Genomic DNA, 24,134 nt, shown 5'->3' with positions numbered 1-24,134 from the left:
CTGTTCCATGAATGTAAGATCTGTGATGAGGAATGAGGATACATCAGGACAGTTTCCTCTCTTCTCGGTGCCTTAAGACATCCAGTTTTCTACAAAGAAAGGAGAATTAAAAGGTTTTATTGATTAACTTAATCATCTGAATCTGTTTTTCATGTGTCCTTGATAAAATCAAAGCCCTGCACCCCTGCCAGGCATTAAAAGGTCAGATTCAAGGGTCATTAAAAGCAGCAGAGTGCTTAATCGGGAGCCCCTACAGAGCAGCACAAAGATGCTCCTCCGTTTCTGTACATGATTTATTTTTTAATAAGGATGACCAAGATGGCAGCCTGTGCACCACACTGTGCTCCACTGGCTGCTCTGCAGCAGGACCTGGTGATTTCCAAACTCTCTCTGCAGTGTTAATGTCTATGTGAACAGCTTGGAGCAAACTGTGCTGCCTTATTGCTCTGAGTCCTTTCCCCGGTCATATGGGCCCGACTAATTCTGGGTAAAGAAAGAAGTTTCAGGACTCATTCTGCAGATATGAATTTTTAAATGGTGTATCTTTATTACCGTATGGTTTCCTACACAGGCTCCAATACTGGGTGACCCAAGGTACAGGAGCTCACTCCCTGGGTCTTTTGTGGACTATTTAGCCTTCATCAGAAGATGCTAGCTGGTTGTTATGGTAGGCTTGGCATATGAGTTTCATCCTCAAATAGTAAGGAGGATAGATGTAGGACTAGATGAATCTTCAGCTGATTTTTTATGAGTGCAAAATGCAATAGAGGGAGTTGAAAGCTAAGGTTTTTGCCCCAGTTTGTTGTAGCTCCAGGAATCCCCTTGTGTGGGATTCATCTCTCAGTTTAAGTACAGAGTCTCCTTGGCAGGTGGTGTGGACCTCACAGCGTCATCTTTTTCAGAGTAGTTTAGAAGCAAGGGTGCCTGCACCAGCTATCCACATATTTTGTGTAGAAAGAATATGGCCTCACGTGTTCCCACTCTGAAAAGAACCAACCAGTCTACCCTGTATGGTCTGCCATCATTCCTTCATCCTTTCAGATGTGATTCACTGCCCCATCTCCAGTCACCACAGCCACAGCTGCGTGGAGGTTGGGTGGCCTTTACCCTCTCCTCTCTCCAGCTCTTCCAGCTCCACCTGAAGCTCAAATCATCAAGCCTGGCAGCAGCTTGTGGCTTGGCTGCAGTGAGCAGACCCTCAGTGGTGAGGGTCCAGTTGTTTGCACAGCCCTGACCCAGGTGTGCACCCAGCTTGACTGCTCCTGTAGCAGAAGTGTGGTAAAGTACCTCAGAGCAAAAACGTGCCACAGATCAGGCTGTGATATAGGCAGCATGTACCAGAGGATTGCACCTCTTCTGTCTTCCCACCTTTCCCCCTTTGGGACACATGACTATTATGTTAATTTTTGTAGAAAGGTAAGGTTTTAAAGAGGGAGAGGGCAGGCAGAGGGTACAGACACAAACAATACATGGGTGAGATAGGCCCCTGCTGTCCTAGAACATTTTCAAATGCTAAAAACACATAATTGGGGGCAGTTGAAAGTTGAAAGAGTGCATAGGGAGCCTTTAAAGCGAAGGGTTGGTGCTAACATGAAGGATTGCCCCTACATCTCTCTGATCCCAGCAGCCTCCAGGGACAGTCATATTCAAATGGCTGAAAGATTAGGAAAAGAAGTTCCATGTGGTGGACAAAGTAAGAATCACATTTGCCCTTTCCTTTCAAGTCTTCCTTTTTCATTCTGAGTTTTTGCTAAATAAATAAATAAATCCTCCCATCGTGTGTTACCATTTATTGTCTGCACTTGTGACATAAACCTGCCTCTTCCACGTTCTCTTTTGTGAGCCACAGAGACCACTCCAAAACCCTGTGGAAATGTATCTGTGCATCTAATTTCCTGCTGGTGAAGGCAAAGGTTTTCAAGCAGATCTGATGTCTGTGGGCAACCACTTTGTGAGAAATCTAAAGGGAACCTGCAACTCAAAAAATGCTGAGCCTTTTAAAAGCTGTCTGCTTAGACAGAATTTGATGAAGGGAGAAAAAAAGTTTGCTTGTTTTTTCCATTTTTAAGCTTGCAGATGGAGCTCAGCTCTTATGAGAGCAAGGGATGAGTAGCGTGGATATGAGCCAGACATAGGACTGGTAGGTTGTGTTGCGACTGCCCCAGATAGATGTGTTGATCCCTTGGCATGAAGCATCCTCTGCTGTTCCCATCCCAAACAGCTCCTGATCACAGACTAACAGCTGAGATGTGATGTTGATTATCATAACACTCAGGGCAGGTTATAGAGGAACCTGCTTTTTGTCAAAGACAGAGCTGGAAGAGTTCATCTCCCTCTAACTGAGCCAAAGTTTTCAGACCAGTTGGGTATGTTTTACTGATCTTGTTGCACACACTCATCCCACTTGTGTGGCCCTGAGATAGAAATATTTGAAGATTACCTTGTGTTTGCTGTGTGTGTACAAGCTTGTTCAGAGAGTAATGAAGGCAGAAGCCTCATATTCCTCTTTTATGCTGAAGGATCCAGAGGCATCTCCCTGGTTATAAATACTCTACACCAATGAAGGGCCACCATTTTTAGGAGTGACATGTACAGTATAGCTGTCGGTAAAAGGAGAATTATCACAGAATCATAGAATGGTTTGGGTTGGAGGAGGCCTTAAAGATCACCTAGTTCCACTCCCTCTGCTGTGAGCAGGGACACCAGCCTTTAGACCAGGTTGCTCAGAGCTCCATCCAACTTGGCCTTGAGCACTTCCTGGCCAAGGGAAGAGGCATTCACAACTTCTCTGGGCAGCTTGTGCCAGTGCCTCGCCTCCCTCATAGTAAGAAATTTCTTCCCAATATCCAATCTAAACCTACTCTCTTTCAGTTTGAGGCCATTTCTCCTCGTTCCATCACTCCATGCCCTTGTCAGAAGTCCCTCTCCAACTTGCTTGCAGCCCTTTTAGGTACTGCAAATTGCACTAATGTCTCCCCAGAGCCTTCTGTTCTCCAGGCTGAGCAGTCCCAACTCTCTCAGCCTGCATTTGTAGGAGAGGTTCAAAAGCATGAATGAAGTTGCATCCAGAGGACATGATGTTCTGTGAGCTCCTGAATGACCATGCAGCACAAGGAGGATTTAGCTCTCACCTAAAGGACCAAGGCTGGTTAACACTTCCGTATTTGAGAATTCTGAAGTGCTGAATGGACTGTAACAGGGTTTGAACTTCTGCCTAAAAAGACATGGATAAACTTCAGACAAAGCGTTATAAAGGTGTTTTGCTGTATGTGTCCTGGTGTAACTAAAAGATGAATTTCATGTTTACACAGCCATGCTAGTACTTTACCCACCTCTGGCATTTTTTAAAGAAATCTATCCTGCCCCCAAATCATTCCCAGATCTCCAACAGGCAGCACTGCTCACAGTATATGAAAAGTCTCCCAGGGAAATATTTTGAAAATGTTGCAACTTGTTGTTGATAAAGGACTGTTCACTGTACTTCTGCCATGAGAGTTTGGCTTGGCTTGGGTGTACTTCTCCTTTGTATGCTGGTCCAGAGCCTGAAAAAGAAATCGGCACCAGACAACCCAAGTCATCACTTCCCTGTGCTCCCAGTCACCTCCCACCCCACTGCAGGGACAGTCTGGGGACACTGGCCCCAAAAGCATAGGCTTGGAGTGTTGCAGGTGGATGTCCTTCTCCAGTATCATCACCAGTTCACCACACTGCTGCTGCCACAGAGCCCTGCCTTTCTGTCTGTATTGCCCTGTTAATGCAACGTAGGCAATACCAAGCAGTTTGTATGTGAAGTGGTCTGAACTCAGAGTATTTCCTTATAATTGTGGGAAGTGTAACGATTTTCTCCAGTGCTATACATGAAGCCCAAGGTTGCAGCAAGATAACAAGGAGTGGTGTAGCACACATAAGCTACGTTTGGCTCTGGTAGCCTCTCCTTGAGGAACGTGTGAGGAGGGTAGCCATGTTCATCTGTCAAGAGAAAGTGGTTTTGGAAGGTTTGAAGCCCTTTGGAAGGTTAGAAGCCATTAACTTCTCTGAGTCTTTTTCTGTATTTTTATTAACGTGCATTGTTATACCCAATGTGTGGGTGTTTTTCTTGTAAAGCGTGAGATAAAAGGGCATATTAGTAATATTGGATAAAACAATTTCCATCTTTTCAAAAGGATTTTTGACTGTGTCTCAGGTGGAAAATCTAAATTTTCTTTGGAATGATATTTTTGTTTTGTGAACTGGACCGCCAATCTTCAGAACAGGAATGCATGGGAAAGCCAGCAGAGCTGTGGTGTGACCACACAAAAGATTCAGCACTGTTGCATGGCCTGAAGCAACACAAGCTTTATGTCTGCTTGCATGCTTGAGACAAGAAGCATCAGCAGGAAACAGTAACAAAACAGAGCTTGACCTAATGGACATGGAAAATACAGATATGCCCTGCAAGAAAATATCCCAGCAGGGTCTAGATGTGTATTACATGTTCTGGCCTTTTGGACAACTGTTCAGTTCTCCTAGATACTTTGTCCCCCAAAAATTATGCTGCTTTTTAGAGAGCCTTCTGTCGTGCTGCTGAGACCCTCCCAAACAGGAGCATACTAGCACTAGCTAGCCCACCTAATGAATATTCATAATTAATGAATAAACTATCATTTGTATTCATTCAGCTTGTTCCTCATGCATGGTGGCATCAAAGTAAATACAGGGGTTTTAAATGTGAAGGGCTGATTAAGAGGAGAGGGGAAGGCAAATTTCACACTTCAGTTAGTAATTTGAGTCAGTCCTTCTGGTTGCAGATTGCCTAATGCAATCGACTGCTCCCCACAGCTGCTGCTGAGGATGAGAAGCAATCCAACTTGCCCTCAAGTCTCTGGTTAACAGCAAAGGTCATGGGAAAGCGATGCTGTGGTACTCGACACGTTAACACTGCAATTAAAGAGAGGCTGGGAAATAAAATCCTGCTGATGGCTGGTTTGTCAAAGTCATATCTCTGCATTCTGGCTGATACTCAGGACAGATGCCTATGAAAAGCAAATTAAATCCACCCCTATTACACAGCCTGCAGAAGGAGTGTGTCTTTCACACCAGGAAAGGCACAGACAGGACTCAGAACTGCTCAGATGTATCTGCCCTGAACACATCCTGGCAATGTGCCCCTCTGCTGAAAGCGGCTCTTGGTGCAGTGCAGCCATCTCTGCAGTCTCTCTATAAAGGCATTTGGCTGTTTGTTGCTTTCTGTCATCCCCAGGTTCATACTTGTGGTCTTTATCAGACCCTTTAAGTTTACACTCCCTTCTTTTCCTACCTATTTTAATTCAGATGTAACTCAGGGAGGAAATGGAAAGCTCAGGAAAGAGGTGATACTTTAAACAACCCCATAGATCTTGCTCCTAGTGAAAGGATCTCCAGAAGACCAGGCTGAAGGACGTGGATCCTTGCTGCATGGAAAGAGTGGTTTGATATGGAGGCAGGATGGGGACAGAAGGACAATGTGTGTGCTGGTAAAGGTCCCATTAGCAGCCTCTTGGCTGATAACAACCCTGTCTGGTTCCTCCAGCTTAGCATTTTGACTTCATGGCACGCAGACCCCTTGAGGGGCCAGACAGCAAGCAGATTGTGGGGTCTCTCTGGAGGTGGTAGAAGTGATCTAACAGCATTTTTTGGCCTTTGTATGATTGGGTAGCAGAGAAAGTGGAGGAACAGCCTAGACATCCCTTTTGTACATCTCTTCCTGCCCAGGACTGTGAGTGACACTGAGAGGACCCATTTGGGTTCCAGCCCATTTGAATCCAGGCGGGTTTTCTCATGATGACAGGTGGCTGAGGGGGAACAACAGGTCTTGGTGCTGTCCCAGTGCAAAATATGCATCTCAGCCTCTGCATGTGCAGGCTGCCTTCTCCTCTTTCTCTTGGGCAAATTTGCTCAAGATTTTTGTAGAACACAATGTTCATTTCTGCAACCCTCCATGTTATCTCTCGGCTGAGGAAGCACTATTTTAAGATGTGAAATGTATCAGTAAGAAAAAAAAGAGAACATTTAAATGTCTTCAAACTGTGCAAGTCCTTGAGTGTGTTAGAGGGGAAGAAATCCTTCAAATAAACGTCTCTGTGTGACTCCTCCAGGGTGCTTCATCTCCATTGTTCGCCCTGTCCAGGTGTGGGGGATGAGCTTGTGCAGGCTGGAAGGAACCACAGAAATACCTGTCTGGTCTGTTCTCAACAGAAAAAAAAAAACCTTTTACAAAGTGCCTTTTCATGAGGAATTAACTTTTCTAGAAAAGCAGAGTCTGCTTTGGAAAGAAGTGCATGCCAAGTCTGTGGGTAAAGAAAATGCACACAAACTAAAATTCCTTAGGGGTGTCTACCTCCACTCTTCCCCAGACCCAAATAACTTTCAAAAATAAAGTAGTGGAAGGTATGAGTCTGAGTTATTTATCAAACACAGGGACTAAACCTTTGTGAACCCTTCTATCTCTGCAAATTTTGTGTTACACCCATTGTCAATCCTGCGATGGGTAAATACGTTCCCTTAAACTTATTTCCTCTCCTTTCTTCCCTTCTAGTGCTCTCTGAAATAGTTTTCCTTTCCCTTGCTTTATTAGATTTGTCTGAACTTGGCTTTGTAACATTTTAAAGTGATCAACACCCCTCCTGGCTAGTTTTTGAGGCTGATGTGCTGTGTGTAGCTCACTGCTGTTGTCCATGAAATATTCCTTGGTGCTCACCCTGCAAGAAGAGTAAAAGGGTTTTGGTAGACCAAAAGACAACTGGAATAGTGTCCCATAGCAGTGTGTGAAAATAGGCCCATCATATTACTCTAAATTACATTTGAAATGTCTTTACTGAAGGTGACTGGTCAGAAAATGTAATATTTATTCTGCAGGAAACTTACAATTTTTGTTGTCAAACCAGCACTAGAAGTCAAAATTCAACTCTAAGTGAAGTTTGGGAATTTTTTTGTTCCAGAAACATTGAAAAGCTTGGTTGAAATGCTTCGTAATGGTAATTTAGAACATTTTGCTCTTATTTCTGCTTCTCACAATGGTAGCTAAAATTATTCTATTGAAACAAAATGATTGAATCTATCATAGTGAAATGAAATTTCCGGTGAATGTACTGATGGAATTTGATACCTTCCTGCAGCATTTCCTAATTTTGTCAAAAAAAGCACTTATTGTTGTAAGACTTGATCAACCAGCCTTTTTTGACTTCTTGTTACCTGTGATACTCTGAGTAAAACCAGCAAAATATAAATCAATGCCCATGGATAGAAATGCAGATTTAGCTGTCTTACATTTAGATAACAAACACCCAGTAAGGAATCACAGAAGTTTTGATCTGTGTCCCATCTCATTTTCTGTGCAGTTGACCTAATAATTAAGTCTCACTGAGTTCCCTTCCTCCCTCCAAGGTAGCTATCTAAGCATGGGGATGAAAGTCTAGGCCACAATGACAGGAAAACCCACTAAAGCTTCGTGATGACCATCTGTCTTCTCTTTCTCCTTCTAACACAGAAGATGCTGAGCTTCTGCAGCACCAGGCTGTGGTACCAGATCTGAGAATATGTTCCCTCTCCATCCTGACTGGACTGGTAGCCATGCCTGCTAAACTCAACATTTTTGGCAGTCCCCTAGAATCTACCTTTGCCCAGGATGCCTCCAGTCCTGCTCTGCAGTGTACCTGGTCTCTGCTTGGCTTTTTCTGATGGAGGCTGTGACTTTATTTATTTCTCAGAGAACTGAGCTCGAAGGGCTGTAACAGCCAGACAGGGTCATGTGTAGGGGTGGAGGAGGTGATAGCTACTAGATGCTGTTTCACAAAGTGCTTCTCTTTCTGGTTAAACTCCTTCTCATCTGTGCTTTCTGAAGACCAGTCAACTCTCTTTGAACCACTTGGGAGCTATAAATGATAAGCCTTTGCATCAGGTAGGCAGAGGGGCACAGTTAATGCTTACAGGGGCTCTTGGAGAGGAAGATCCTCTCCCACATGGAGTTATTCACCCGCCTTTGCAAGTGTGACAGCTCTCTAACACTAATACCCCTATTACTTCTAACATATCAGCTTTGCTAGGCAGGGGCATAAAGCCCACAATATTAGCATTCAAGATACATGTCTATTAATAGCTCTTCACCAGTTCTTAATTAGATTGGCATATATTGAAGATATGTAGCTAAATAAAACTAGGCTGAATGCAGAGCTGCTAGCAGAATTTCCAGACTTTTAACTAGATTTTCCATTCTTGTCTTTATAACTTCAGTGATATTTTTGTTAGGATGCTACCTTGACAAAATACAGGGCACCTATAGAGAGATAATAAATAACCTGGCATACGTTTCCCCCAACCCCACTCCCTTCTGCATGATTGAATTTTTCAGCACCTAATAACAGTTCCTGCCAGCGCAGCATCGTTTCTAAATCCCAATACGCAGGGAAAAAAAGTAAGTTTAGACAATATTGAAGTGAAGCAACTAAAACTTGGAATTGAAGTCTTGGCACTGAGTATGAAGTCTGCCATTTATTCAACTTCTGAAACCTCACAGGCTCCATTTCGGAAGAGCTTATTGTGGATATCTTAATTCAATGTCTGAGGACTTCATGACTTCTTTCAGGGCTTTTAAAAAGTCTATTAAATGTTCCAATTACTTTCTCAGAATTCACAATTGTCCTCTGTGACTGACTTCTTTTTTCATATTGGGTTGTATTTTTTTTACTTCCAGCCTCAGTAATTCAGACCTGTTAAGTGCTGACTGATTTTTTCAATGTCTTGAAGAGCACTAAAATTTCAACCAGGTGCTGTAGCTAACTGCTTCACGCTATGAAAATTCATAGGATTTCCAAAAGACCTGGCTTGTTCCCACTCATGGTGCAACTGTGCCAAGCAGTTCTAACATTTTTGACAGACATACAGTGACTGGGGGAGGCAGGCGAGGGAGAATAATATATCACCAGAGTATAGGATCAGTCAGCTATAGCAACAACAACGAAAACCAGCAACACTGTCTTCAAACTGAAATAGAAAGTAATGTTTTCAAAAGTAGACACTCACTCCTCCAGTGGGAGTCACTTGCCCAGGATGTCATGCACCCATGTTTTATGCACCCTGTAGGGATATCATAACATAAGCTCCATAGCCATCAAGAATTTGTGCTTTTATAACAATGTTATGCAAACACTCTGCCAGACCATGCCTCAGAAATGCCTGTGTGGCTTCTAACTCTGTTTATGTCAAAGGAATTTATTTGCTTTTGTTACACAGGTCAGTAGTTAAATTCACCTAAATGTGTCAAATCAGAAACACTGGAGTGATTTTTCAGCAGGAACTTCTCATCTTTTTGAAAGGCAAGTTGGGGAGGGGGGTTAGCAGGGAAGTTTGATGCATCATCTACGTTAATGCGGACGGAAGTGAATAATGAAATGACTCAGTGACTTTACTGATGGAATTAAACACTGTGATCAGAAATGGAAAGTGCTGGAAGTGAAAAGACAGTTCAGGAAATTAGAAAAAGAGGGAAAAGAAAGCTTGTCATTTGACCACAAGTATTAACTTTGAAAGAGGCTGGCAAGGTGGAGGTGTGGTAGGTATCCTAATGATAGATCATTAGACACCTCAGGAGAAGTTCATCTCATACCCAACCTCTTCAGTCAAGTCTTCAGTGAAATGTGTTTTAATTCCTGTGGTTTATCTTTAATAATGCAACCTGAAGGCAGCCTACAAGAAAGATGGAGAGGGACTTATTACAAGAGCATGTAGTCAGGACAAGGGGGAATGACTTCAAACTGAATGAGAGTAGGTTTAGATTAGATATTAGGAAAAAAATCTTGACTGTGAGGTTGGTGAGACACTGGAATGTGGCTGCCCAGAGAAGCTGTGGATGCCTCATCCCTGGAAGTGATCAAGGCCAGGTTGGATGGGGCTTGGAGCAACCTGGTCAAGTGGAAAGTGTCCCTGCCCAGGGAAGGGGGGTTGGAATAAGATGATCTTTAAAGTCCCTTCCAACCCAGGTTATTCTATGATAATACAGGTAGGTGGTTTCACAGTGCTGACCAGAGGAGAGTTGGCTGTCCTGTTGCAGCAGGCAAACGTAAGGGAGAGGTATGACCTGTATTATTCAGTTGGTCAACAGCAGATCTGAAACCAGAGAGCAGATCTGTTTGTGTCTCTAACCATTAGGAACTGAGGTTTTCTTTCAATATTCATATATTAGGAGATTGCAAATGAAAACACTGTGAAATAATACCAGAATAAATTTACACGTTGCTTTATACAGAGTTACACAATGAGTCTTTTAAGACAACAAAGCTGATCATAATTAAACTAGCATTATAAAGACATTTCATGGCTCCTGGGCTCTCAGTTGTTTTAGTGTCAGTCTGGGTTAATTGACTGTATGAGAGAATTTGCCTCCAGTTCATACTGTTTTAATCAAGATTGAGAGCTACCCAGTAATGCTGCATCCTTGCCTGAGTCTGTAGTGTTTGAAATACAGAGTTTTACTCTGAAATGGGCAGCCGTGTGTTGTTGCAGATTTAGCAATTTAATAGAAAATCTGCACATTCCAAATTGGTATCTGTTACCTTTTGAACAAAAAAATAGGAAACTAGGAGCTTTGCTCTAGTTGTTATGTTGTTAGACATGCATTAGTTCATACTCTGATGAAAAGAAAATAGCTGGAGTTGACTGCCCACTCAGGCTATCTCTGTGTACAGCTAACAAATGCTGTTCTCCTTCAGCATCTGTTCTTCAAAATCACAGACATGTGCAATGGTGGAAAAGTGGTTTTTTTGGGAAAGAGTATCTATGCTTCTATTGTAAGAATAGAATTTGTTCAGAAGCTGCATGACCCGGTAGAAGTCTTGTTTAGTAAGATCCTTTCTAATTGGCAAAATTTTGGCATCCTTTCAGAAGAATCTGAATCTGAATATTAATCATGTCAAGGTTCTTGGTTTCCTTGGATCTAGGCTACTTGTTGTGATGGGACATTTATATTGAGGTAGTTGTCATATCCAGGAATGTGCAAAACAATGATATGTGTGTAGTGGGTGTTCATTTAGACTATTAACTGTACAATCCAGATAAATTGATGCTTATTTAAAGTGGGCTCGGTTGAAGAAAGGTTTGGTAGTAGTTTATACAGAGAGTTGAACTCCTGGATGTATATCATGAAGCTTGAGTCACTCAGCTTTAAGATCTTGAGATCCTGAGAATTCATCTTGTAGCACTGGGATACAAGGAGGAAAACTAGGGGTTTGTTAGAGCAAACCACATGGTGCTGAGGCTATCGCTGATTTTATGCTTGTGGCAAAGTAAAAAGTTCTGCAGATGTTATTTCACTGGAGTGAGCAACAAGCTCACCCCAACATGCAGCCTGCTCAGAGGTAGGAGTCTGCTGGTGAGGGCTGCTGGAGTTTCCTAATTTCTTTTCTCCTGTCCTTTGATTAACGCACTGTCAAGGCTGTTCTTCCCTTACAACCCTGCAGCACTGACAGGTGTAAGCAAGACAAATGTTGCACTGAATGAACTTGACTGGGGCAGTACAGTCAATGGTGACCCCGAGGACCGAACGGATGCGTCATTGTCAATGTACTTGCTCTGAGCACAAGCACTTCAATCCATCAAGGTGGTAGCCCATATCTAAAGGAAGCAGAAGGCCAAGCAGTGCCTTGCTACAGGATATTTCCAAAGGCCGGAGCTCAAATACTGTATTTCTTGCTCACTCTGTCTTTGTGACTAGGAATCCTTGAAAACATGTGAGGTGTGCTACCCAGTGTGGGAAAAACAAGCTCCTTACTGACCACAGGGCCAGATGATTGTAACGATTTCTGGGGTGCTTTGCAGCTTTTCACTTGTGTTTGGGTTCAAATTTTGTGTCCTTTTTAAAGGAACAACTAATGGACTCTGCTCAGACTGGACTGCCTGCTCACAGGCCAGCCCTGGCACAGCCTGCAGTCTGCACACACTGCTGTGACTGTTCTCAGTTGTATCATTTGGTTTGCCCTTTCCATAGAGCTTGGTACTGTAGTTCAGAAAGGCAGAAGCTGGGGAAGGTAGGGACATCTCAGCTAGACACAACTGCTGGTGAGAACAGCCTAAGCACAGAGTTTTCAGGGGCGGCATGTTTAAGCAAGCTTGTCCTCTGGAGAAAGGAACCCCCTGGAATTGTTCAAAGCCAGGCTGGATGGGGCTTTGAGCAACCTGGTCTAGCAGAAGGTGTCAGTATCCATGGCATGGGAGTTGAAACTAGATGGTCTTTAAGGTCCTTTCCAATGCAATCTTATTCTATGATTCTTAACTGCACCAAGCAGAAGGAAGATGTGAACAGGCCCCACTTTCAGACCACACATAAAAAAGAGATGTGGCCAAGGGTATCTCCCAGCCACAGCCTCACAATCCCACTCTCAGGTGAAGGCTTCCTTGAAGGAAGGGGACACAGAAGGATGTAAGTCCCATTCCCAGTCTCCTCCCTGTGGTCATTGCCTTAGCTTTGGTCTTACTGAAACCTGAGTGTGGGCCACAGGTTTCAGTTTCTAGTCTCAATCTTCCCAGCTGAGAAAATGTTAAAAATGTTCAATATGATCTATGTGAGCTTGTAAAGAGCCATCAGTTCTTGTCTACCAGCTTCCAATGAAGTCTAAATGCTCAGGCTGTTAACACAATCTCCCTGTATTTCTTTCCCTTGACCTACCTTTGTTACGAATTAAATACTTTCAACTAAAACTGAAAAAAATATACACCTGAATGAATATATGTATTTTGTGTCTGAAAGATGTCTCTTGAAGTAGCATGGCTTATATTTAGTGGAGAACACAGGTATTCTGCCATTAATATTCAATATTGTAAAAATAAAGTATATTACACTGCTGTGTTTCCAGAGCATCAATATGCTCATGGCTACAGACATTAGAAAGATTCCCATACTTTCTGGATTTTGTATTATTCAGCACCCAAAAACTATTCCTATTGCTCAGTAACAAATGAATCCACTGTGTTGGTGAATAGCTTTAGAATCAATTACTATAACATTTTAAGTCATCAAGAACTTTTTCTAGAAATTGTTGCACTAAAATATCATGAGACACTTAAGAGATTGTTTAAAAGCAGATATATCATTTGCGTGTATGTTAGAATGTTGGGGTTTTTTTAGGAAAAAATTCTTCACTGATAGGGTGGTCAGGCATTGGAATAGGCTGCCCAGAAAAGTGGTGGAGTCACCATCCCCAGAGGGATTTAAAAGGTGTGTAGATGGGGCACCCGGGGACATGGTTTAGTGGTGGGCTTGGCAGTGCTGGGTTAATGGTTGGACTTCATGATCTTAGGCTCTTTTCCAACCAAAATAAATGTATTATTCTATGTTTGTTCCATTATATTATAATATTATTAAATAGGGCTCCTAGGAATCTTCCAATTATGGATTATCATTCATTTTCATAGGCACTGCTGAAAGCATGATAGAAAATATTTTTAGAAGATGGTTGTTACCATAAGGAACTGTTCAAAATGTCCTCACTTCAAAAAGGACACTGAGGAGCTGGAGAGTATCCAAAGAAGGGCTATGAAGCTGGTGAAGGGTCTAGAAAACGTGTCTCATGAGGAGCAGCTGAGGGAGCCTGGAGAAAAGGAGGCTCAGGGGTGACCTCATCACTCTACAACTGGTTGTGGCCAGATGGGGGTCAGTCTCTTCTGCCATGCTTCAAGTGAAAGGACAAGAGGAAATAGCCTTTGGAGGATTGGATTAGACATTAGTGAAGATTTTTTCATTGAAAGAATGGTTAGGAATTAGAATAGGTTTCCCAGGGAAGTGGTGGAGTCACCATCTTTGGAAGTGTTCGAGAGGAGTCTGGATGTGGCACTTGGGGACATGGTTTAGGGATGATTATGGTGGGGCTGGGCTGGCAGTTGGACTAGATGATCTTGAAGATCTCTTCCAACCTTGATGATTCTGTGAATATATGTGTACTGGAGTGTCACTAGACCCACACAATGACCTTGTAGGTGCCATATCATACATATGTGAAACAGAAGCAAATTAAAATGATCAGACCGGAAAGCCAGCACACTCCCTACTATGTCTTTAAGGGAAAACCAAACAGGATGTTTTCCCATGCAGTTGTTGTTATTTTCTGAGGCTGAAACAGAATTGCCTGTGAAGTAAGTTATATAAACAGGCACTGTAACATTAGCCATTGCTCTAGAGAATCTGTAAGGTAGGAGGTGGTAATCAGGATGAGTGGCAAACAAAATCCTCATAAAAGGCTGTGGCTCCTAAAATACTGGTTAAAATGCTGCTTGAAAGTGCTCTTGCACTAAGGGAAAGCTAATGTTGCTAGCATAGCCTGAAGCAACCAATATCTGGACATTTTTAACAAAAGTTTGGCTCTCCTCCTTTTTCAAGCACTTGAGAAGTGGGTTCATGACACTGTCAGAATAGAATGATTGCAGGAAAACATAGGTATTACGGAGCATTTTTGTAACATGTAGAATCCAATTTTCAGGTAGGTTCACTTGATACACTAAAATTAACAGGTTCATGTATATCTGCAGTACAATCTCAGCAACCTGGTAATGCTTCATCTCATTGATATGAATTGTGGGAGGTTTTGCATTAAATGAAAGGTAAATGAAATACAAAAACATAGTTTTGGAAGAGGGAACCCAGGGCATTGAATTCAGTCCTTTGCAAAAGCAAGACACCAAACAGTACTCAAAAAAAGTCCACTCAAAAAAAGAAGCACTGTAAATCATATCCCCATTTAGACCTGTAGTACATAAGCAAATGCATTAAGTGTAGGACAGAAAGAGAACAGAAGTTGAGAGAATCGTCAATGTTTTTAAACTCATGTGATACCAGAGAACCCAAAAACCAGATTTTTCTTCAGATTATATAAGAGAGAAAAGGCACATAAAGGAGGCAAGCCAGAAAAGTCTCAAAATTCCTGCCAATCTTACCTGGAGGAAAGATTCCCTCCTAGCCCCAAAACTGGTGTTTGAGTGCAAACCCTGCATACTTCAAAGAGCAGAATATCATTATGAGCCCCAGAAAAGCAGTCTCTTTCTCATGTTGAAGTTTGTCTGCTCTTCAATGTCCAGAGAAAGAAGAAAAAAAGCAACCAACCAGTAAGATAAGACACAAATGTGAAATTCTTACCAGCCACTGCCAGCAGCAGTGGCCCTGAAGTCTGATACTTGTATCATGTGGCTAAAAAAAGAAGTCACCGGTCACTGTCTCTCCTTACAAACCTGCTTGGGTATATTAACAGATCAGACAAAATGCTTTATTCTCAGGGACAATCTAGGATGATGAAAATAGACCATGAGGTGCTGTCTTAGGAGGGGTGTAAGGCAGAGACATTCTGGTCAGCATTCCCACAATGACTCTGCAAATCACTGCTGGTTTTACTCTCTGCTTTTTGCTCTCTAAGACAATCAGGTAATTTTCTTAATTGCTTTTGATTTTGCCAAGACCATAACAACTTTCTGTGCATCTGTAATTAGGTAGTTGTTCTGCTGACTGACCAGGATTGCCTGTCTTTTTTAGCCTGTTTTGTGCTTTCTTTCTCTAACAGGAATTGGTATGAACTAGGGTTTTTTTCTCTTTTATTCTTTTTTTTTTTTAATGCGAATCCAGGCAATTTCTCTTCTGGATCTATTCTTTCTAAAAAATAGTTAGTAGCATATTGGTGAGGTTCAGCCAGAACTTCTGCAAAAAATGCCCTCAGATGGAGTGGGAGCCTTCAGGTATCTGCTTAGAGTTGATTTTGATCTCAACATGTTTTAAACATATATTGACATCCTCAGCCACCTGATGCTGTAAAAGTCTGGTCAGCCAGACTTACTGGAGAGGAGGCCTCCCTTCAGCTGCACTGCAAGAATCGCTTCTTCTCCTCTCTTATAAACAAAAGAGCAAGGTTAAACGTGAAAAACAGCACTGCACCATAAGTCCCCTGGACATACAATTTTGCTTTCACACCAGAGTAACGAAACTGCAACAAGGCTTCTATTTGAGACAGATTTTCCCACTCCTCCAGCAACCCCTCCACAGAGAGCGGCTTCGTTCTCTCACCACTGTCATCTTTTCACCTCCTTGGAAATAAAGTCTGTACAAAGCACCTGCTCCTTTAGCAGCTTCTGTCAGAAGGCTTCAGGCAGACCCAGGGGGTGCATCTGCCCAGCTTCCAAATTTGCAGATAGTTTGGCATGTGCTGTATGAGCTGGTCCTTGCGTTTTGGAATAGATGTCTCGCTTTCTTCCAGTCTTCCCATCTTTTTCGGGGCATATGGGGCAAGAAGCAATCAAAGGGCATCATTTAGAACTAAGGAACTTGGCAGATCCCATGTTTCCAACACTTTAGCTCTTTCTGTGATCCCTGATGGGTAACTCAAACCTCTCCATAGCCCCACAGGTGATTTCTCAGGTGAGCTTTCTCAACACCTCATTCCTCGTTTCCCTGCAGTAGAGCCTACTTCCGAGTCCTGTGAAGAATAACCCTTTTTTCTACCAGCTTTGCCTGTTAGAATGGAGCTAAAGTGGGGACAGATCATCCCTTTCGTGTGGTCTTAGCTCTTTCCATGCCAGAGACTGCAGCTCACAGGCTAAGGACCACTCTTATCAGAGTAGCAATTGGACTCAGGGAGGCTGCAAACAGAGCTTAAAGGTGTCAAGGACCCTCTTTTCTGCCACCTCCCCATTGGGAGGGTTGTGCAGTTTTTTACTTTACTTAGCAAGGTAATGCAGCTCCTCACTAAACAGGCTTGTCCTCTCATCAACAGCCCAGGAAATCCTGGATAGGACTCTGGAGGACTCTTCAGCTGAAAAGACAGTCCATGTGTACCCTGATTTTTGGAGCCTGTGTTGGATAGCCCCAAGTGTGAGAGTGGCTGAAGCACTAGGGCATGGCACAAGGAGATGCAGTGGATGGTGACCTTTACCCACACTGATTAAAAGAGCTGAAAAATTCAATATCCCGAGCTTATTCCTAGGATTTTTTTTCCTTCCAGTCCAGGACTAATCCCCGTTAAAATAGCCTTCTTTTTTTAAAATGAAAAATGCATCCACTGGTGTCACCTCATAGAAATTGCTTTGGAAAAGGCATGAATTCAATTTGGAGGCCTCTGGCCAAATTCATCAGTATCCAGGCTGACCGTGTGCCCAACCCCGGCAGAGAGCCAAGGCAATATACAGTGTCTGTCCTCCTCATTTGTGCAAGAGGGCTTGAAAGGGGCAGGCAAGAAGATGCTGCACCAGAGACCTTCAAACCACTTTCATCTGAGGAGATCCAGCCTTTCTGCGGTGCTCGTGCTCCACTGCCTTTCCTTCTTACTCCTCTCCCTATACCTTGCTGTGAAATCTCACCTCCTCCCACTGTCTCACTGGTGTCATAATGTACACTTGGCATTAAGCTGAGTATCCAAAAGTGGCTGCAAGGCAGGAGGGTGGTTGCTGGATCAGACATTTGCTTGCAAGGTAGATCCCTGGAAGGGAAGGCAGCAACTGAGTGCTGCAGGAATTGGCCCCATCTCTCTCTCACTGAGAGGTGGATTTTCCTTAATGAAAATCCAAGTTCTCCGTGCTAAGGTTTTTAAATGTCTTTTACATTTGCATAAGCAATGAGCTAAATCTTAAAAGTTAATGATTTTGCTGAAGGGAACAAAAAGAATCAGGAGCTAAAGTTTGAATATCTTGCTGTAATTACCAAACTGCTTGGTGAGTGGTTGGAAGAAAAATGAGGGATCAGGCCTTGGAGGTTCAATACCCCACTCTGCTTTAGTTGGTAATGCACAAAAAGTTTCCTACCCTCTCTGTGCCTTAGGTTATCACAGTGGTACACAGTAGTACTTGGTTATCTCTGGGGCATTTAGAAGATTTATGAATATTAGGCTTGAAAAGTACATTGCCACCAGACGATGAGGGATATTACTGTCTACAGATGCCAAGAAGCATTTGTAGCCTCAGCACTCCTGATAAAGGCTGAACACAGTAAATTTTCAGAAATATTAATAATAAAAAAGGAAGCTGTTAGATTTTCCCAAACTTGCAAAAAGATATGATGCAGTCGTTTTGGGAGACTTTGGCCATAGTTTAGAACAGTTTAACCATTACTAATCTTTTTCTTGGAGAATATTTTTTCTGCTGCTGGAGAAAAACAACCATATACTACTCGCTACTTGTTCTACGGCATTTACAACAGAGTCACTGTACACAGAAAAGCAGCACAAGGTGAGGTGTCAAGCAAATCCAGGTGTCAGCCCATAGAATGAGAAGCTGGGGAGCAGCACAGCTTTCTTCATAAGACAAGCGGCACCCTCAGCCAACTGGGCTAAAGAATTAGATGTCAAAGTCTAAAAATCTTCAAATGGAAAATCATTCCTTTAAAACCTAGAATTATAGGCTCTCATTTTAGGATTTTTAGGTTTAACTGACTGACTGTAGTCAGTACAATACTCCATTTTTAGGTACTGCAGGTATTGTACATCTGATCCCCTTCTAACACCCTGTTGCTAGGAAAGGCTGCTTTTGATTTCTTTTCAGCCGGTTCAGATAGCAGTGAACAAAGTCAAGCAGGCTTATAAAGCAGAACTTATCTGAGAAACATTCCCTGAGTTGAACTTGTGCTCTCTGTCCCCTTTTTTGACTCACAGAGTGGAGAATAAGCCTAGCTGGAGCTGTGATGGAGGAGTGAAGTAGCAAAGAATAGTGTGTGGCTTTGATTGCTGCTAGCTGAGCGATACAGATGTTCAGGTCCGACTCTGGATAGCAGCAGGCTGAAAACTGTGAACGATTTCTCCTCCAATGCAAGCAGCAGGATTTACTCAGGCTTTCTGGCAGGTAGAGCTGTATGAACAAATTCACTGCTGTAATGTCCCTGCAGTTTGGGAAGACAGGACTGCACGTCCTGTTGGGATTAATGGCACAGATGTCATGGGAGTGGGAAAATGCCATGGCATAGCCTGTATGCCTTCCCATCCTTCCTGACTATTTTTCATTTCTGGAAGACTGTCTGAATTAATTATTCCCTTAGTTTAGCTTGAGTGACCAGCGAAAGTTTGATGCACCAATTTCTTTCAGAAATGTCGTGGGCTCTGATGGGAACAAGTCTAATGAGGGAGCAGGAGATACAGGAGATGAGGCCTGGCAGTGTATCCTCAGAAAGGATTGCAGCAGCTATGTCTTTATTTTCAGCCACATTCACATGACTGAGGTTGAATCCCTTCATGCTGACCAAGACCTCCCCAGTTCCCACAGGGTTGCTGTTTGAGAAAGGCTGTCCTGTCCAGGTTCAGATAGGCATCCCAGGAAGCCTGGCAGACAGCATCCATGCTGCATGAGCTAAATAAGCATGGTGGAGCTTCTGCTGACACTAATAATATCATTCAGACTTGAAATTCAGAGTTAAGGAAAGCTTTTGACATACTACTCCTTGTAGGTAGCCACCAGAGACATAGAAATAAAAATACACATGGAAAAGTCAGAAAATTCTTGTTGCTTTAGGCTTATTTTAATTTGTTGCTCAGTAGGGAATGTATCAGCCCTTCACTTTGCTGATGTAACTAAAATTATTAGTGCTTCAACTTTGTTTTTTCTGTGGCAGCTCTGAAGCTAGGAAACTCAAAAGGATGAATGCACCATCTTCCAGCAAGTTCAGCTACTATTACTTGGTTGATAACCAGGAGTGTATATGACAAAAGGAAAGAGGAAGGAATGGAGAAGTTGAATGGATTAACTAAATGAAATGGGACACAGAAGCTGAGGATCCTCTGAGTAAGGGGAGATGCTGAAGGTTCTAAACAAACATAATTGTTTACATACTTCATTTAGCATGATGTAAGGAATTTGTTCCCATTAGCAAACTTGTGAATGGATTTGTTCCATTTGTTCCATCTCACAAACTAAATTGGAGTCCATGTGTCCATCATGTGACCTGTTTCTCATCATGCAACAGTAGACACTCTTCCATTTCCCTCTGCTGGGACAAATCAGCCATGGGCCCAGGAATCCACTGCCTTAACCCTTACTAGGAAAAGGAATGTTATAAGAGATGGCATGGTGTCATTGGAGCAGGAATTGCTTTGTGTGCTGTAATTGCAGAACACCTCTAAGCTGCAGAATCCTGGGGGTGACTTGCTATAGAGCCTGGGTGGTCAGTTCAGGCTTTGTCCCAAACTATGTGGTTATTCCAACTAAGAAACCAAAGGTTGCTTGGTGGTCATGCAACCTATTGCCCTCCCTTGGGTCTCATCAAGTTCAGGATATGGTAGGACTAATGGAAACACCTGGGTCGATATGACACTTGTTAGTACTCAGGGTCATTCATGAGAAAAATTGTGGTGGGAAGCAGGGACCTGATGGGCCGGTGTCCAGATCACTGGATGATAGTTTGGGACCACCTGTCTGTTGGGTTTTCCACCAGTCACATCAAAGAGTCTCAATCCTCAAAGGATCTTTGCAGTAGGAAAAGGTGCAATTCCATTTCACTGATGATGTTTCACTTGCTGTGATCCTGGAGTGAGAAGTGTCCTGCTGTTAAATGTTTCCCTGAGAAGCCTCATTCCTAAGAGTCAGGAATGTGAGCCTGGAATCAGACATCAAACAAATCCATGGGCTAGTTTGGGCCTGAAGCTCACTGGAAACCAGGCTCAGGCTTGTCATCTCTGCTGCATATCTTCTTGATTTGTAGAGGGAAAGGTCAGGGAAATTTTATGTGTGCACTTGTCTGTTTATTCTTTGATAAAGCCTTCCTCAAGTATCCATACATTTCGTATTTGATATGTTTGTGCATTTTCAGCATACTCAATGGTTTCTCTTGTCTGAAACAGGATTCTCAAATTCTTCTACCACAGCAATGATCTTTTAGAGTAAACATGGGGTTTGTGTTAATTTGGTGCACTAGGCAAAGGGTGTAAAATATCCATGCTCCTCTCCTTCCTCCAGAAGTGGACATCCTCTCTGTTTATCTTAATATGCTCTCTTCCCATGATGCTGGGGGCATTAGGTACCCAAATCCTATCCACACCTACATGTTGTCAGCTCTCCCAAACCATCTTCCCTCCCCATCTTATCATGCCTCCCAGAAGATCCCCAGTCCTGCATGGATCATGGAGCACAACAGGAATAGTTGAGCTGAAAAAAAAACCCCTATGGGATTCAAAAGGAGTATAAATTATCTTCACATTTACTTCTGGTTATTGACTTATGCTATCTCTTCAACACACAAGCTGTTTGTTTGGGTTTGTTGGTTGTTTTTTTCTCCACTAATCCACTGATTTTAGTAGTGCTGGGAATCCACAAAAGAAAATTAATTCAGTTCAATATATTTTATATTTGCTGGTTCTGTTAAAAAACCCTTTATCGAGTTTGAATAATTAGAAAGAGTTGATTTTATCACCGTTGTCAGGCCCAGGGTCTATCATTATGAGTCAGTTATAGAGATTTAAAAGTAAGTTGAAACCAGTAGCTCATTGGACTGTATTCTTGTTGGAGCCAAAGTGTGATGATAAATTGTTCATAAACCACATCACAGAAGACTGCTTATTTTGTCATTGAGTTACATCACTGTCTCCCTAATTGGCTTTGATATTGCTGTGCTTATTTTAGGATATTTCTGATGAGTGAAGAATTTTCTTTCTTCCACTTCAACATAAATGTACTATCTGTAGTTCCTTTAGCACTCTGTTCAAATTTTATTCCAGTGCTGTGGAGGACATTAAACCAATTTCATTGCATTAGTTTCTGCCTGTCTGATTCCTTCCCCAGTTCTGGGGGCATGAAGCAAATCATTAGTCAGATGTAAATTGAAGAAATATAAAATACATATTAAAATACTTTCTGAAAACTAAATGTCAGGTTCATGCAAGTGTTTTGCCCTCGACTGGTTCAATGGGCCCATCTCTCCTGAGCAGTGGTGAAGTTTGTCCTTGCACCAGCCACAGATGTAGTTCAGCTACCAGCATCCGACATGAGGCCCTCACAGCCTGGGTGAAGTGAAGCCAGGAGAAAATCCTACTTGATCATCTCCAGACCATGCAGAGGTATCTGAGTTGCTCTTCCACTGCCCTGCAATTCCTGTGCTCCTGGCTACTCCATGTCCCAGGAAAGGCAGTAAATGACACTCCATCCTCACCCACCCAGCAGCACCATCCCACAGTAACCAGGTGTCTCTGGCTGTGGTAGTTTAGTCTGGGCTTTCCTTGGTGACCAGTTTGTAACCAAGGAAGTGCCCAGATTTACCCAGTATTCCCTACGATTTTTACATAAGCTGGGGTATAAGAAGAAAGGAGGAAAGGTCTTCAGGCCTCTTTTCTTCCAGCAGCTTTGAGGTGCAGGTGTCCCTGCTGTTGAGTCTGCCGTGTTGGGGAGCGAGGCCTGGTAAGGCCTTGCCGACCTTGGGAGACAGAGGTTGCTGGTAGTCTTTCCAGGAAGACTTTCTGTTGTCCCAGAGAGTAGTAAGATATTCTTTTGCTAATTCTTTTAGTTGTTAGATCTTGGGCTATTGATCGTGTATATTTTATTTTGTGTTCCTTTTTCCCTTTCCCCTTTTCCTTTTGAAATTGTACATATATTTCAATTGTATATAAATGTAATATAAGTGTAAATATATTTCTATTTATATAAATAAAAAATAAATATATAAATAAAAATATAAATATATAAATATATATAAATATATATAAAATATATAAATATATAAATTTATATTTATATAAATAAATATAAATATAAATTTTTATATTGCTTTAGCTGCCTCTCTCTCATTTTGGTTCTCCTGGGTTTTTTTTCCCCTCTTCTCCCTTGGTTTGGGGGGGGGGGTAGTCCTTTGGTGAGGTTTGGGGACTTGGCAGGGAGCCAGCTTCAAACCATATCACTGGTGCTCTTACACAGGCAGTTGAGGTGGACTGAACCCCCTTCAAGGCAAAGATCTGCATCTGAGGTTATTTCAGGACAGGTCCTCTGACTGTTTGTTGAGGTAAGTGCCCTACTGAGTGTATCTTTCACCAAGCATAAAATTTTGAGGCTTTGGAGGCTGAAACACCATTGTTTTGTCAAGGAAGTGTTGCCCTTTCTTGTGGACACACAGGGAACCTTCTGGCCATCTCAGAGGACATGGTAGATTAACCACTGCTGAAGAACAGACAGGCTGCAACATTTCTGGGACTTGAGTAGAATTTAGGTTGCCTGAATGTCACCTGCAGGTTCTTATCAAGACTTCAAAAGAAGTGTGCTCCCCATCCATCTCCATCCCTGTCAGGATCAGGTTGGATCTAGAAAGAGATTGTCTGGAAGTCTCACCCTGTTTCTGCGTATTTGGAGATGGACACATCATGTGGCAAAAAGACAAGCTATTCAGAAACTAATGTACCAAGTTCTAAGAAAATATAATAATGAAACTATTGCAGCCAAAGAGAGGCAGCTGCAGCCAACAACTCCTTAGAAAGTTGTGGTAACGGAAGAAAATTCCCTTTGTATCTGGCTGAAAATGGGGATACTGTGGACTGACCTCATCCTGCTGAGCTTTGCCAACCAACAGAGAGCAAGGTGTCAGGAAACCAGTGGTCTCCTTAGTTTATTAAACATCTCTCCTCTCCTATTGCTTTCATCCCTACCTTCTATGACTTCTGAAGGGTATGATGCCAGACTTTTTAGTCTGTAGTGCCCACTGCCTTCAGTCTTCCCTCTTTTGATTCACTGCAGGGTTTTACATTTACTTTCTGCCTTCTAAGACTACTTTAATTCCTAGTATGGGAAGTAGGATATTCTCCTGAGCATGAGACTTACTCGGCTCAGATGTTTTTTGAAAGGACAGAAACAGACTTTTACATGGTTTCTTGCAGTATGCGAGCAGTATTTGGAGTCCAAGAAGAGCAACACTGCCAAAGGTGAGGAGCAAAGTGGGTACAAAGAAGATTGTCCAGAGGTACCAGAAAGAATATATATTCCTTTTAAAAAAATAACAGGTCTGTTATGTTCATAGTGCTTTACTTTAGAGTGGTATCCTGGCTTTCAAACATCCTTTATAAATTGAATCTGTGCAGATGTGTGCCCCTGGAAACTTCCGAGGAAAACAAATAGGAGGTTTTCAGTGCTTTCTGCCCTGTAAATACAGTGATCCTGCAGAAAACGATATGAAGTTCAACAGTTCAAATGGTTCACAGTGA

General features: G+C 42.5%; 1 long non-coding RNA gene across 1 annotated transcript; it reads left to right on the top strand.

The window, feature by feature from the left end:
- The first annotated feature begins 190 nt into the window (after positions 1-190).
- Positions 191-24,134, top strand: LOC116788359. The gene is made up of 3 exons (XR_004357611.1): positions 191-201; positions 3,881-3,890; positions 23,811-24,134. It is a non-coding gene; the product is annotated as an uncharacterized LOC116788359 (long non-coding RNA).

The sequence above is a fragment of the Chiroxiphia lanceolata genome, chromosome 6 (genome assembly GCF_009829145.1).
Source record: "Chiroxiphia lanceolata isolate bChiLan1 chromosome 6, bChiLan1.pri, whole genome shotgun sequence".
NCBI classification, from domain to species: domain Eukaryota; kingdom Metazoa; phylum Chordata; class Aves; order Passeriformes; family Pipridae; genus Chiroxiphia; species Chiroxiphia lanceolata.
This window is presented reverse-complemented; position numbering and strand designations above follow the sequence as displayed.